The sequence below is a fragment of the Euleptes europaea genome, chromosome 2, assembly GCF_029931775.1.
Source record: "Euleptes europaea isolate rEulEur1 chromosome 2, rEulEur1.hap1, whole genome shotgun sequence".
NCBI lineage: Eukaryota > Metazoa > Chordata > Lepidosauria > Squamata > Sphaerodactylidae > Euleptes > Euleptes europaea.
In genome coordinates this window covers 1,876,147-1,891,155 of record NC_079313.1, presented here as the reverse complement: position 1 = coordinate 1,891,155, position 15,009 = coordinate 1,876,147, and positions in this window count along the sequence as shown.

Here is a 15,009-nt window from a genome sequence, read left to right as displayed (position 1 = left end):
GGGATCCTGGTCCTTTCATCTTGTGCCATAAGGGTTTCTCTGGTGTCATTTGCTCACTGTGCCAGCTTCCTTCCCTGGAGCAACCTCTTCCTGAAAGGAGCCGCTCCAGATTTTGCTGATGCCATCCTGGGATGACCACGCGCTCTCCAACAGTCATGCCAAACGAAAAGAAGCCATCGGTTTCCCCTCCACACACACACACACACACACACCGTTCTTTGTACCATTTTAGCCTGGATTCTTTTTTTTTTCCTTTTCAATGATGAAAGCGACATGGAGACTGTGATTATTATTTTTAAATTATTCTATACATAGTTTGCTACATACGCTGTGTTTTTGTTCATAGATTACAAACCAAGCAATAGCCAACGAGCCTGGGGAAGTGCCTGATTGTGTTTTAATTTTAATGTTTAAGGGGGGGGAAGTAAGCTCCCTTTAGCAAAATCCTCACCCAGCGTGAGAGGCAAAGGCATCCTGGGAGGGGGTGACGTCTTCTAGGCAGGAAAGCTAGAATTGCGCTGCAGGTTGTGGCCCGGGAGGAAGATGCGAGGTCCCAGCTCCCGCTTCCTGCCCTACCTGTCCCATCTTCAGAAAGGAGCAGCTGGTCTCTGGGGCATGGTTTTGGCAGACAAGTTTTTGGAAGGGGCAAGAGCTCTTCGGAGCGGAAGCAAAAGGGAGCTCTCTTAGACTACGTTGCGTGAATGAAAGCTGCTGTTTCCTCCCTCTTCTCCCCCCAGCCAACTTTGGAAGACTTTATTCTAACAGAAGCATTTGCACAAGTATTTTATTCTGGGGGCCACAGAGGGTGGCACCTGTCGGGCCGAATCCAGATCCAGCGAATCTGTTTTTTGGAAAGGCGGGGAAGTCGCTGAGACGGCCACTGACCCCAAGCGAGCAGGACAGAAAGGCTCCCAATCTGGATCCCTGGTGCCAAACGAATTCCCGTAAAAATGTGCTTGAAGCCAAATAGGAGACGGTGCCAAAAAAAACCCCTGCTAATCTGTCGGGAAGATTGACAGCAGCGGGGCAAAGAAATCCGTGTGGAAGGAACCTGCCCCTTTACACTTGGAAAGTTCAGGCAGCATTAATATGATTCGAGGACAGCGAACAGCCAGTTCCCCAGATGAGCGCTTGAGACTTTGTTTTCTTTTTGTTTTAGCTTTTGATGCCAACTGCTGCATGGCGGGCTGGCCAAGGGTGGGCATCAAATACGCTTTTATCTCATGTAGAGCAACACTAGGTGAATTTCCTCGCACAAAACACATTGGGATTCCTCCCCTCCCCTTTTTTGTCCTTGGTGCATTTTGGTCTCTTAACACTAAAATCTAGGTTGCACACTGAAGCGACAGCATTCTGGGTGGGGTGAGGGTGCAGCCATCGGGTTTCACGGAACACTACAGAAGCAAGCAGGTGTGAGACATGCCGAGGAGGGGATTCCTGGGGGACTTTTGCACATTCGAGCAACTGGCATGCGGTTGTGTTCTTAAAATGGCGATGCCCGCGAGCAGGCGAACTTTGGCCTTCGAGAGGTCTTGTTTAATTGATTAAGGGTGCAGAGTGGTTGCTGCTGCTTGGTAGAATAACCAACATTCCTGATATGTGTTCTAATTTAGAGGGGGGGTTGGTGGGGAGGGGCTTCCTGCAAAAGCTTTGCGTGGATCGTGTTTCTGCCACAAAAGACGACCGTTCTGTTCTGGGAGAGATGTTCTGCTCTCCTAATGTGCCATGACTCTTCGATGCCAGTCGCCTGGAGTCTTTCAGAGCACAAGTCCCTCCTTCCACCTCGGTTGCCATGGCGTCCACTGTGGGCATCGGACCTGTAGAGCCAGGAGCCAGAGAGCAGGCTACTTGGACCTGTGGCTTGGGGCGGCTGTGGCGTGGGCCCTCCGGCTTGACCTGGGCTCGTTGTGTCAAATTGCTCTCGTTGGTTGATCGATTGAACCATCGGCCCGCAGCAGAGGGGGACGTCCTCACAGTTCTGAGTCGCTGCCGTTGGGCGGGAGCAGCCTCGATACAGAATGGGGAAAAGACTGCAATTTAGCGAGCACGTCCCAGCAAGTGGTCCTCGGTTCTCTGAGCCTCCTTGGGCGTGTCAGCTTTTCCGGTGGGCAGCCGCTCGCTCGCGCTGAACGTACCAAATCCACTTCATCCTTCCTTGTTTTGGTGACGGGAGCCAGCTAAGGTTTGGGGAGTGCCGGAAGCCAGGATGCAGTATTTTTGAAATTAACGCTTTCACACGTGGAGGGACTCCGAGTTGAGGAGAGGGAAGCCATTGGTCGACTCAAGTTCTGTTCATGGTGCACTTTAAGGAACGAGAAAGCCCTGCTGAAGACACGGGCGCCCGCTCTCAAAACCTTCACGGTCACCTCCCCATACGCAGAAAGAGGATTTGCGAGCGCATCATTCCATTTCCTTGCAGAACCTCGAAACGATTGGCCAATATCCTGAGCAGTTGCCCCCCTCCCCTTTCGGACATTGTCTTCCCTTCCCTGGAATTTAATTCTTTGGTCTGTCATTGCCTTCAATTGTGTGTGCGTGTATGTTGTTTTTTTCTACACGTTTTTATTACTACTTTGAAAGTGGGCTCTCGTTCGGCGTACGCGCTGGCTGTTAATTGTATTGCGCTTCACAGAAACAAAGGTTGTTTTTGAGTCCAACAAAGGTTAAAGTCTGTAACTCTCAGTACTCCGTGTGTGCGTGAGTGCGTATGTGTGCGTGCGTGTGTGTTTTTTTTAAGCGTTCTGGTTTGTGCCAATACCCCCTCCTTTCTTTCTTTAGAACCAGAGACTCTTTTACAAGTGCCAGTGTGGTGGAAATTTTATTTGGTTATACTTGTACATTATAAGAGATCCTGATTTAAAAGAGGGGAGAAAAAATACCATTTAAACGATTATCCTATTTAAAGAAAGAAGGAAAAATACTATATAAAATGCTGTTTTTAAACCTTTTTGTCATTTTGAAACTGCATGTGATGTTCTGCGTGGGGGGAGGGGGGGTCCGAAGGGTGTGGCCTGGGTTCGAGCTTTGCCCGTCTTCTCATGTCTCTCTCCAGTCCGCGAGGCAGAAATGGGGGTTCTTGGGGCGCTGCAGTTCTTTTGGGGGCGCTGCAGTTCTCTCGTCTGCGGGGTGCCAACCCTCATGGTTAGAAGTACCTGATGGAAATCGATTTTCATATCTTTCTCCTGAAATAAATTGTTTGAAATTGGAATAAAATTTGTTCCTTAAAAAAAAATAAAAGCACGCCTGTGGCCTGTCTTTGTTCTTTCTCCTTGATTTTTTTTTTATAATAGTGTTGAAGCCGTCCCTGCATCAAGCTTTGAAAGTTTCAGTGATCATGAAGTTGATGTGAATCCAGTAGTGCCTGGTGCGCTCAATCCACCCCTTCTTGTTACGGGATGCTTTTCTGGTCAGAGGAGAGATGCTACTTGCAAACCTTTATTTCTGTATGGTCATTTATGCAGGGGCACTTTCGTTCACGTTCGCCCCCCGGTCTGTTTCGGTTGTTCCTTGGAGTTATGCATGAGTTTTCCCTCCATTAGAGATTACCTCGCTGCCAGCCCTCGCAAATCCTGGGACTTCCTATTCTTCTGTAAACCCGATTCTTCCTTCTCCCCTGAGCTCAGCCCAGGTGAAATCCCCATGCATAAGGCCAAGCGCGGGACACGCAAGCTTGGTTTCTGTCACAGCCAATTACAAAGCAGCGTGCAAAGATGCGGGGATTCAAATGCTTCCTCGGAGCTCTTTCTGAGCAGAAGAAAGGCTTTTTAAAACCGAGGGTTGGATTTCTCCCCCCACCCTTTCAGATTGTTCTGTTTTTTGTTCTTAAAATGCTTTTTAAATGCATCAATTGGGTTTTTTTGGGAGGGGGGATTTTCTCTCTCAGTAAGCTCTACAAAGTAAGCCAATTACAAAGCAGCATTCCAAGGGGTAGGAACTTGATTTGAGCTTTGAAACTGCTGGTGCGTAGCTTCCCAACAGGAACACGTGGGTCCAGCGAGCAGTGAACCTCCTGTAAAACTCCCATGCATGAACGACCTATGTCTCCAAAGAGAATAAATCCTTTGTGGGCACAATTGAATTACTAAATTTCCCCCCAAGAATTTTATCTGGGGAGGCGAGGGAAGACCCCTTAGATCGGCTGTGCAAGATCACCGCTGCCTTGCGAGCAGACGAATTGTCCCACTGATTCCTAGCATCCTCTACACCAGGGGTCGGAGAACCTTGACAAAACTGCCTTTGCAGTGATTATTTGAGCTTTGACTTGGGCCCAGTTGGCACATTAGCAAAAAAGTGTAGGTTTGGAGGGTGGGGAGAGTATGAGTGGGAGCGGTTGCTCTTTCCTGCAGAGACCCCCCACCCCCAATGGTGTGTGATGGGTTTTGGGCAAAGTCATCCCAAATTCCATAAACAGTAGCCTTTTTTAAAAAAAAAATGATTGGGAAAAAAAAGAATTAGAACATACATACTATCCATTCAACCAGTGTATTGAACCTTCCAAAAAATGTCGAATAATAGCAACATACTAGCCGGGTATCAATTACTCTCATAAGAAAAAAATAACTGCTATTATTAAGAGCCAATGTTCTTAACTGCTTTTTGCTGTTCAGTATAATATATCGTTGCTTCCTTGTATTAAAAACTTAACCTAGCATACATAATCGATCAAATAATGCATTGCTAATTCCAGTTTCTATTAATTTGCCATTAAGCTCTGCCCTGCGTAATATTACCTACTCTATCAGAATTAATATTCCAATTCAATATATTCTACTCTAAACAGTTAAAAGTTCAGTTGAGCGTAGTCAAAGTAAAGCTTCCATTTCCCCTGAAATTCTCCCATAGGTCTTCTATTTATTAGATGGGAGACCTTTGCCATCACTGAGTATTCAGCCATTTTCTCTCTCCATCTTTCTGTTTCAGGGATTACATCTTGTTTCTACATTACTGCCAACGTCACTCTTGGGTCTAGAGGAAAGTTGAATTCAAACACTTTCTGCTTGATGGATCATAAATGGTAGTCTTGTGGCACCTCTGATGACTAATTGGGGCCCCCACCAGCGTGGTGTGGTGGTTCACAGTGGAGGACATAAGAACAGGCCCTGCTGGATCAGACCCAGGCCCATCGAGTCCCGCAGTCTGCTCACACAGTGGCCAGCCAGGTGCCTCTAGGAAGCCCACAAGCAAGGCGACTGCAGCAGCAGTTTAATCTGGAGAACTGGGTTTGATTCCCCACTCCTCCACATGAGCGGCAGATGCTTATGTGGTGAACAGGGTTGGTTTCCCCGCTCCTCCACATGAAGCCAGCTGGGTGACCTTGGGCTCGTCACAGCTCTCGCCGAATTTTCTCAGCCCCACTTACCTCCCAAGGTCTCTGTTGTGGGGAGGTGTCTTTTGTAAGCTGCTTTGAGGCTCCTTAAAAGGCATAAATTTAGTATCATAGAGCTGGAAGGGGCCATAGAGGCCATCTACTCCAACCCCCTGCTCAATGCAGGATCAGCCTAGAGCATCCCTGCCAAGTGCTTGTCCAGCCTCTGCTTGAAGACTGCCAGTGAGGGGGAGCTCACCACCTCCCTGGGTAGCCCATTCCACTGCTGAACAACTCTTACTGTAAAAAAAATTCCTAATATCCACCTGGTACCTTTCTGCCCATAATTTAAACCCATTATTGCGAGTCCTGTGATCCTCTGCTGCCAACAGGAACAGCTTCCTGCCCCCCCCCCAAGCGACAGCCCTTCCAATACGTAGAGAGAGCAACCATGTCCCCCCTCAACCTCCTCCAGACTAAACATTCCCAACTCCCTCCGCCTTTCCTCGTAGGGCTTGGTCTCCAGGCCCCTGATCAACCTCGTTGCTTCTTCGTCTTTAAGATGCTGCCAGGCTCCTGTCTGTGAGTGCCACAGTGACAGCTTTGAGATGTGAACACAGAATCCATGTCTTCGCAAGTGCCAGCCTGCTGCGACTTTCCAGGAGAACAAGCTCTTGTGCTCCTAAGGAGGTGGCATGCAGAGGAGGACCAGGCTGCCAGCTTCTGCTCCTGTTGTGGCAGTTAATGAGCTTCGGTTTGCTGTGGCATGGCGGGTGGCCCGCCAAACACCCGTGTCTCTACCAACCGGGTTCCCCTGCCACTAAGGTGCCCACAGCAATGCCCGTTTCCCAGCTGTGGCTCCTAACTGAATCAACAGAAGAATAGTGTCCAGAGCATGCGAAGTGATGGTATCGCTTTGCTCTGCTCAGACCTCACCTAGAGTACTGTGTTCAGTTCTGGGCACCACATTTTAAGAAGGATGTAGACCAGCTGGAACGTGTCCAGAGGAGGGCAACAAAGATGGTGAGAGGTCTGGAGACCAAGTCCTATGAGGAAAGGTTGAAGGAGCTGGGTGTTTAGCCTGAAGAGGAGAAGACAGAGGGGATATGACAACCACCCTCAAGTACTTGAAGGGCTGTCATAGAGAGGATGGTGCCAAGTTTGTTTTCTGTTGCCCCAGAAGGTCGGACCAGAACCAATGGGTTGAAATTAAATCAAAAGAGTTTCCGTCTAAACATTGGGAAGAATTTTCTAACAGTGAGAGTGGTCCCTCAGTGGAACAGGCTTCCTCAGGAGGTGGTGAGCTCTCCTTCCCTGGAGGTTTTTAAGAAGAGGTTAGATGGCCATCTGTCAGCAATGCTGATTCTGTGACCTTAGGCAGATGATGAGAGGGAGGGCATCTTGACCATCTTCTGGGCATGGAGTAGGGGGACATGGGGTGTGTGTGGGGGGGAGATAGTTGTGAATTTTCTGCATTGTGCAGGGGGTTGGACTAGATGACCCTGGTGGTCCCTTCCAGCTCTGATTCTACGAACTGACCACCAGATGTCGCTAAAAGGGCATCTCTTAATTTGCCAGGCACAGGTTTTTGAAAGAAGCAGCATGCCTGCTTACAAAACCTCAGTCGGCTGAAATGTCCTGTGGGGTCGTCAATAGGTTCCTGCGTTTCTATTCTGCAGCTAACTGACTACGCGGGGGGGGGGGGGGAGCTGCTAGCCACAGTTGCGTTTCTCAAAGAGGGTTGGGACTACTGCTCCTCCCGGACCCCCCCTCCCAAAGTCCAAACACTACTTCAGTGACTTCTATGAAGAAAAGGAGTCTTTTCCTTGGGGTAGTCACAAACAAACAAAAATCAGTGTGTGTGTGTGTCTCTTGTTGCAGGGTGGGGTTAAAAATTAGGTTTCAAATACGTAAATGCCGGGTTTGGGAGGGGCTGTGTCTCAGTGGTAGAGCCTCTGCTTGGCATGCAGAAGGTCCCAGGTTCAATCCCAGGCATCTCCAGTTAAAGGGACCAGGCAAGTAAATGATGTGAAAGACCCCTGCCGAAGACCCTGGAGAGCCGCTGCCGGTCTGAGTAGGCAATACTGACTTGGCTGGACCAAGGGTCTGATTCAGTATAAAGCAGTTTCATGTGAGTGCCATTCATTTAGCTGAATGTTTTTAAGGGTGGTGAAGGTGAGCCATCGTGGTGTAGTGGTTAAGAGCAGTGGTTTGGAGCTGTTCAGTCTGATCTGGAGAACCAGGTTTGATTCCCCACTCCTCCACATGAGTGGCGGACATTAATCTGGTGAAGCGGGTTGGTTCCCCCACTCCTATACATGAAGCCAGCAGGGTGACCTTGGGCTAGTCACAGTTCTCTCCAAACTCTCTACCTCACAAGCTGCCTGTGAGATCTGGAGAACCGGGTTTGATTCCCCACTCCTCCCCATGAGCAGCGGGGAGACTATAACCTGGTGAACCGGGTTGGTTTCCCCACTCCTCCACACGAAGCCAGCTGGGTGACGTTGGGCTGCTCACAGCTCTCTCAGCCCCACTGACCTCACAGGGTGTCTGCTGTGGGGAGGGGAAGGGAAGGTCATGGTAAGCCAGTTTGATTCTTCCTTAAGTGATGGAGAAAGTTGGCATTTAAAAACCAACTCTTCTGCTTGTTCTAAAATAATGAATGGCGCGGAGAAAGGGAATAGAGAGAGCTCCTTTCTTGGGCGTAGGCTCAGGAAAGGCCCCAAACTTTCTGGGTGGAAAGGTACCCCCTGGGTGGCCAGGGTGTGAGATTTTAGCAGAAGTCCCCTTCTCAGGAATTCTAGTGTTCCCGAACAGTAACGGGTGGCACGGATCTGGATTTCCTCGCTGTCTTTGGCCCTGTCAACGAGGAACGCCAAGTTCTCTAAACACAAAGCCGTTTTATAAACAGCCAGGGTGCCGGTTGAGTGGTTTGTGTTTAGCAGAGGAAAGAGATGGCTCCTCTTCATCACTTTCCTTTTCCTTTTAATATGTTTTTCTTTTTAAACTCTGTTTTGCCTTCCGCTACTGATCGCCCCCATTTTGGGCCCTGCAAGTTGAGGCTTGCTGGCTTGTTAGTTTGACTATAGAGGAGATTTCTCCCCCCCCCCAAAAAAAAGTTTTCTAAGCTTATCTCCTTGTGAATTCTCAACAAACACCATTGTGAGTTCAATACCCTTCGTTTCAAGAAAACCTTTTCAAGGATGGCAATCCAAAACTATGAGTTGGGGGGTGGGGTGTTAGGTGCATTATGGCAAAGACACAGAGCTGCCGACCTCCAGGTCAGCTTGGAAATAGGGTTGCCAACCTCTAAGTACTAACTGCGGATCTCCTGCTATTTCAACTGATCTCCAGCCAATAGAGATCAGTTCCCCTGTAGAAAACGGCCGCTTTGGCAATGGGACTCTATGACATTGAAGTCCCTTCCCTTCCCCAAACCCCACCTTTCTCAGGCTCTGCCCCAAAAATCTCCAGGTATTTCCCAACCCACAGGTGGCAACTAGGGTCACCAGATGAGGGTTGCCAACCTCCAGGTAGTAGTAGTAATGAAACAGTGCAGGCAAATTGTATCAAAATTCTATTAAGCAACTAAACAAGACAAAGACAATGGTGTATACAAACAACTTATACTATCTAATTATATACAAGAGAAAATCAAACTGGTCAAAAACGTCCAGTAACAATGTCTGATGCACATAAGGCTATATCCAACATCGTCTATAGGAAAAGTCCGATAATCTTTCAACCAGAGTCTGAAGCATCAGATTCGCTTCTCCGTAACAATTCGGGAACGAGTGAAGGAGGAAACACTATTCCGGATATTCTTTTAGCGCTTTCACCACCCGCTTGGCTTCATCAGCCTCAATCATGGAGGATAAAGCCCACAGTTCTAATACTTTCTGGGAGTTTTCTTCAAGCAGAATATTTCAATTATATGTTTTTATTTTTAAGTGTATAGTTTTAAGGCTCCCACAAGGAGTGGGCTGCAATCATTTAGGCTGCAATCACGACCTAAATGATTGCAGCCCACTCCTTGTGGGAGCCTTAAAACTATACACTTAAAAATAAAAACATGTAATTGAAATTTTTTGCTTGAAGAAAACTCCCAGAAAGTATTAGAACTGTGGGCTTTATCCTCCATGATTGAGGCTGATGAAGCCAAGCGGGTGGTGAAAGCGCTAAAAGAATATCCGGAATAGCGTTTCCTCCTTCCCGAGTTGTTATGGAGAAGCGAATCTGATGCTTCAGACGCTGGTTGAAAGATTATCGGACTTTTCCTATAGACGACGTTGGATATAGCCTTTGTGCTTCAGACGTTGTTACTGGACGTTTTTGACCAGTTTGTTTTCTCTTGTATATAATAAGTTGTTTGTATACACCATTGTCTTTGTCTTGTTTAGTTGCTTAATAGAATTTTGATACAATTTGCCTGCACTGTTTCTTTATTACTTCTTCTGTACTAACAGTGATAATGAGATTTTTTTTAAACCTCCAGGTAGGAGCTGGAGATCACCTGCTATTACAACTGGTCTCCAGCCGATAGAGATCAGTTCCCCTGGAGACAATGGCTGCTTTGGCTGGCCATTGGACTCTATGGCATTGAAGTCCCTCCCCTCCCCAAACCCCACCCTACTCTGGCTCCACCCCAAAAACCTCCCGCCGGTGGCAAAGAGGGGCCTGGCAACCCTACTTGGAGACCTCCTGGAATTACAACCGATCTCCAGATGACCGAGATCAGTTCTCCTGGAGGAAATGGCTGCTGTTTTGGGTGGACTCTGCCGTTAATACCCCACTAAGGCCCCTCCCCAAGCCCCACCCTCCCCAAGCCCCACCCCCTCCCAAATCTCCAGGAATTTCACCACAAGGAGTTGGCAACCTACTACAAGGACATGTTCACTTAGAAATCATAGAATCACAGAGTTGGAAGGGGCCATACAGGCCATCTAATCCAACCCCCTACTTAATGCAGAATCAGCACATGAAGCTGCCTTCTACTGAATCAGACCCTCGGTCCATCAAAGTCAGTCTTGTCTACTCAGACCGGCAGCGGTCTCCAGGGTCTCAGGCAGGGGTCTTTCACCTACCTGCCTAGTCCCTGTAACTGGAGATGCCAGGTGTAATGTATGGGCATCAGTTAAGACCATAGCGAAGGAAGCCCAGGAGCTTGAGTCCTGGGCGAAGGATCCTAAGCCCTGCTCTCATGATTGGCCACAGCCAACACATCCTATTGGCCCTAAGCCGGGTCATGCCATTGGTGACCTGGGGGTTGTTTCCCCCCTATCACGGATCAGGGGGGGAGCGGCCACCTGGGACCAGGGGAGCATATAAGCAGGGCCAGGTTGTATAGTTCCCCAGTTCCATCTGTTATTGCTGAAATCAATAAAGCTGTGTTGTTGTTGGAACTCCGTCTCGACCTCGTGTGTCCTCCCCACGCGGACTTAACACCAGGTATTGAACCTGGTAACTTCTGCATGCCAAGCAGATGCTCTACCACTGAGCCACGGCCCCTCCTTATCTTTTACACCCCTGCTTTAGAGAGCTTCTCTAAATCCGTGACGCGGGTTGGGCTGATAGCGTTGGGCTGCGGTTTCTGCACTGCTTTTCGTCTGTTTCAGCTCTCATCCTGTTTTGCTCTGGTGTGTTTTGTGTGTGCTTTCACTTCTGAAGTGAAATCCTGCTTGCGGTCTCATTGATTCATGCCGGGAGCGAACGGCACCACACTTGCAGCCAGAACATCGGTCCGTCCTTTCCCTGCCTTGGATCTCCGGCAGGGAAGGAAAAGTTGAGAAAGAAGCGTGACCACAATGGTTGCGTGTGGTGCAGCAAACGTGTCGGCATACTTCTGTGTTCTAGCATTCCTGTAAGGGGGGGATGGGAGGATCGCAACTGTGAAAAATGGGTGGACCCTGCCAGGTGTCGAAGGAGGAAGGACAGCTCTTGGGTGTACCGCGAGGGCAGGGGAAGTTTGGCACATTAGTAAATTCTGAGCTGTGTCGGTGAGCAAACAGGATGGGGGCTGGGAGGAGACTTACTGGAACCGAAGGTGCCTCTTGGGCGCCCTCCTCCTTTCTTAGGCTGGGACGAATCGGTCTGAAGGCCTCTCTCTTTGGGAGGAAGCCTTGGTCCTCTTGGCATGCGCTGTAGAGGAGCCCCAGAGGTAGGGCTGCCAGCTCTGGGTTGGGAAATACCTGGAGATTTTGGGGACGGAGACTGAGGAGGGTGAGATTTGGGGAAGGGCTTCCATGCCATAGAGTCCGATTGCCAAAGCGGCCATTTTTCTCCAGGGGAACCGATCTCTATCGGCTGCAGATCAGTTGTAATAGCAGGAGGTCTCCCGCTAGTACCTGGAAGTTGGCAACCCAACCCAGAGGTCTATTTCCTCTGAAGGAATGGGGTGGATGATCTTCTTTGGCTGAAAATTGTGGGTGTCCCACTTAACTTTTCACCTGGGTTTGGCCTCTGTTCCATTATGGGGTCCCTTCCCGAGCCCTGGTGTGTTATGCAGAACTGGGAATTCATACCCTGTCCAAAGGTAGGGTTCCCTGGTCCCTCTTCTCCACCAATGGGAGGTTTTTGGGGCAGAGCCTGAGGAGGGCGGGGTTTGGGGAGGGGAGGGACTTCAATGCCATAGAGTCCAATGGCCAAAGCGGCCCTTTTCTCCAGGGAAACTGATCTCTGTCGGCTGGAGATCAGTCGGAATAGCAGGAGATCTCCAGCTAATACCTGGAGGTTGGCAACCCTATCCAGAGAGCCGCTGGAGCGTCAGCCATAGAAGGATTCAAATTGCAGTCACACCAGGTGGCGTCCACGATTCCTGTTTTTTGATTTCTCAGGGGAACTGTTATGTCTCGTGGTGTCAGGACCTTGGCTGGTTCTGTGCCTTGTTTATGTCGGGTCGCCAGTCTTCCTGTCCTCATAGGAACTTCCCCTTCCGGTTAATCCCCGTCATTTTTCATCACTTCGGCCTGGCCTTGGCTTCGCCTTCTGATGCTTCCCCTGCGGCCCGCTTCTCTTCTTCCACCTGCTTGGACTGCAGCCAGGTTGAGGTCTTTTTTTTCTCCCCTGGGCTAACGGTAGGTTTGGCAAGCCTTCTGGTTAGGGCCCTTGCTGGGAGGCCGGGAATGACCGATGACCAAGGTTGCTAACGCCAGCTCCAGGTTGAGAAATACCTGGAGATTTTGGAGGTGGAGTCTGAGGAGGGCGGGGTTTGGAGAAGGGAAGGACTTCAATGCCATAGAGTCTAATTGCCAAAGTGGCCATTTTTCTCCAGGGGAACTGATTTCTATCACCTGGAGATCAGTTGTAATAGCGGGAGACCTCCAGCCACCACCTTAGGGTTGCCAGGTCCCTCTTCGCCACCGCCAGGAGGTTTTTGGGGTGGAGCCTGAGGAGGGCGGGGTTTGGGGAGGGGAGGGACTTCAGTGCCATAGTGTCCAATGGCCAGAGCAGCCCTTTTCTCCAGGGGAACTGATCTCTATCGGCAGGAGATCAGTTGGAATAGCAGGAGAGCTCCAGCTAATACCTGGAGGTTTGTGGGGAAAAGGCACCTCTGTGCTAGTACCTGAGTTTGGAAATGAGCATAGATGTGAAAAGATTAAACAAAGTGCAAAAAACGTTATGGTGCTACACACTTATACAAACCACAAAGGTGATAACAATGGATGAAAACATGATAAACATGAACAACAACAATGTAACTGAACAAAGAAGAACATACAAAGGGTTTGCCTTTGGATTGTGTATGAACTGCTTTTGTGTGTTCTGCTTTTGTATGTTCTTCTTTGTTCAGTTACATTCTTGTTGTTCACGTTTATCATGTTTTCATCCATTGTATCACCTTTGTGGTTTTCCCCTTCAGTTTATATCTTCCCTACTTGGCAACCTTCGAGGGACCATTAGGAAACACGAGCACTCACCTTATTAAGGATTGTTGACTTTTTCTTCTCAAAAGGCTTCTGCCTTTGGATTGTACATGTTATGAATTACTTACCTTACTAAGGACTGTTGACTTCCATTTTTCAAAAGGCATTTGCCTTTGGATTGTGTATGAACTGCTTTTGTATGTTCTGCTGTTGTACGTTCTGCTTTGTTCAATACCTGGAGGTTGGCAACCCTAGCGACGACCTCAGTGTGGAAGCAGAGGTGTGGGCTGAGCACAGAGCGGATTCTTCAGATTTCCTCATAGGACAGTTTTGTCTTGCTCTTCAGCGGGACGTATTGGCCCCCAACTATTGTGGTGTTCAGGAAGACCAAGCTCTTGGGGAAGATCCTGGCTCTTCTCTGGACCAGACAGGAGCGATCCAGGAAGTCTGCAATGTATGCCCTATTGAACAAGATGGGGATTGCAGAAGGAAGGAGAGAGGTAAGGGGATTCGCAAATGAAGGACCGGCGGTGGGGTGGGGGGAGCGGGAGACGCTTAGGTCTGTTTAGCTTGGAAAGAAGGCGGTTAAGGGGAGACATGATAGAGGTCTATAAAAGTATGCATGATATGGAGAGAGTGGACAGGGAGAAGTTTTTCTCCCTCTCCCATAATACTAGAACTTGGGGGGGGGGGTCATCTGCTGAAGCTGGAGGGTGAGAGATTCAAAACTGATAAAAGGAAGTATTTCTTCACACGACACATAGTTACATTGTGGAACTCCCTGCCCCAGGATGTGGCGTTGGATGCCAACTTGGAAGGGTTTAAGAGGGGAGTGGGCATGTTCATGGAGGAGAGGGCTATCCATGGCTACTAGTCCAAATGGATACTAGTCATGATGCATACCTATTATCTCCAGGATCAGAGGAGCATGCCTATTGTATTAGGTGCGGTGGAACCCAGGCAGGATAAATGCTGCTGCAGCCGTCTTGTTTGGGGGCTTCCTAGAGGCACCTGGTTGACCACTGTGTGAACAGACTGCTGGACTTGATGGGCCTGGTTCTCTGATCCAGCAGGGCCTTTCTTATGTTCTTATGTTCAGGCAGCAACGTGAGGCTGGGGTAATCTTGAAAGGGTGAGGTGGTTCCAGGCATAGCGGGCGTTGCAGGGGGATAGAATTGGAGTTTGGCAGTAGCTGAGTTTATATTCTCACTGGAGCACATGATTAATAATAATAAAAAAAGACATTCCGTTGAAGTGGAAAACAAGTTCCGGTTGTTCTTCGGCGGGAGCAGCAGGCAGCCCCAAAGCTACTGAAAGAACCAGGTTCGGATAGAACATGAGCATGCATGTCGTGCTCATGTTAAAATGATGCGGTGGAAACTGGTTGGGAGTCCACCTCGAATCCCCTCTTTTCTTTTTTTAAAGAGAAGGGCTCCTAATTTCTTGCTTCCAGAAAGTCCGCGGAGTGCGGTGTTTATGAATGGTAGGCTTGGAATGCCAAAGGGGTGATGCAGAAGTTTTGGAGCGCTGCAAGGGGCGGAAGATCGGTCTGCCGTGGAGGCCTGGCAGGGGGGTGGGGGTGGATTCTTACGGGGAAACGGACGCCCATTAGGGCTTATCTCAGCTGGGAAATTTTGTTCTCTCCCTCCGCTCAGGCTCTGGCTGCCCCCGGGATTCATAAAGCTGCCACCGATGGGTCTTCGGAAGTTTCTGTGTTCGACTCCCTACGCTGCTGAAACTTGATCTCAGGGTTGGATCCCCCCCCCCACTTCTAGGGAGGAGTGAACATCTGTAACGGGGCCCACCTTCTGTCCCAAGTACTTCCCCCCACCTCTGTTGTTC